The 700-nt window shown below is 45.6% G+C and overlaps 1 non-coding gene across 1 annotated transcript; it reads right to left on the bottom strand.

The window, feature by feature from the left end:
* Window positions 1-82: 82 nt before the first annotated feature.
* LOC117120940 lies at window positions 83-201 on the bottom strand. Its single transcript, XR_004447446.1, has one exon. It is a non-coding gene; the product is annotated as a 5S ribosomal RNA (ribosomal RNA).
* Between the last annotated feature and the right edge of the window lie 499 nt (window positions 202-700).

The following is a 700-nucleotide window of genomic DNA, read 5'->3' as shown; positions in this document are numbered from 1 at the left end:
ACCTCAGCCCCAACTATGTGGGCCCGAGGTCGTGTGGACTCTCACGCACCCCTACTTTAGAATTTCGGGGAAAAATGTAAAAAGTCTACAACACCCGGTATTCCCAAGCCGTCACCCATCCAAGTACTAACCGGGCCTGACGTTGCTTAAATTCGGTGATCGGACGAGAACCGGTGTTTTCAACGTAGTATGACCGTAGACATGTGAGTGGTATTTCCACTCATTGTTAATCTTGGCATATAGCATAATTATCCTGAAGCTCTGTGATTGATGACGTTTCATATCAACGCGCGCTTGTCTGGTTGGGATTTCCTCTAACTCCACTGACCACTCTGCTCTGCGAGTACATTTTTTACAAACACCGGTTTTGAACAATAAACCAACCGTTTTACTACGGCACTAACTAGGATGCTTTAGACAGAAGAAGACTGCCGTTTTCTTCAGACGACCCTCGAACAGGCCTAACACCAGCGAATTAATTGCGTATTGTTGATATGAACAAGTACCTGTATGATTTTTAAGGTATGAGAATGCAATTTCCGGGCACTTAGAGGTCCATGTTCTCAAAATGTTTGCACCTCAGCCCCAACTATGTGGGCCCGAGATCGTGTGGACTTTCACGCACCAATACTTTAGAATTTTGGGGAAAAATATAAAAAGTCTACAGCACCCGGTATTCCCAGGCGGTCACCCATCCAAG

The sequence above is a fragment of the Anneissia japonica genome, unplaced genomic scaffold, assembly GCF_011630105.1.
Source record: "Anneissia japonica isolate Jap-2015-1 unplaced genomic scaffold, ASM1163010v1 scaffold80459_len1056_cov113, whole genome shotgun sequence".
In the NCBI taxonomy this organism is placed as follows: Eukaryota; Metazoa; Echinodermata; class Crinoidea; order Comatulida; family Comatulidae; genus Anneissia; species Anneissia japonica.
The sequence above is the reverse complement of the archived record's forward strand: the minus strand, read 5'-3'. Positions and strand labels throughout refer to the sequence as shown.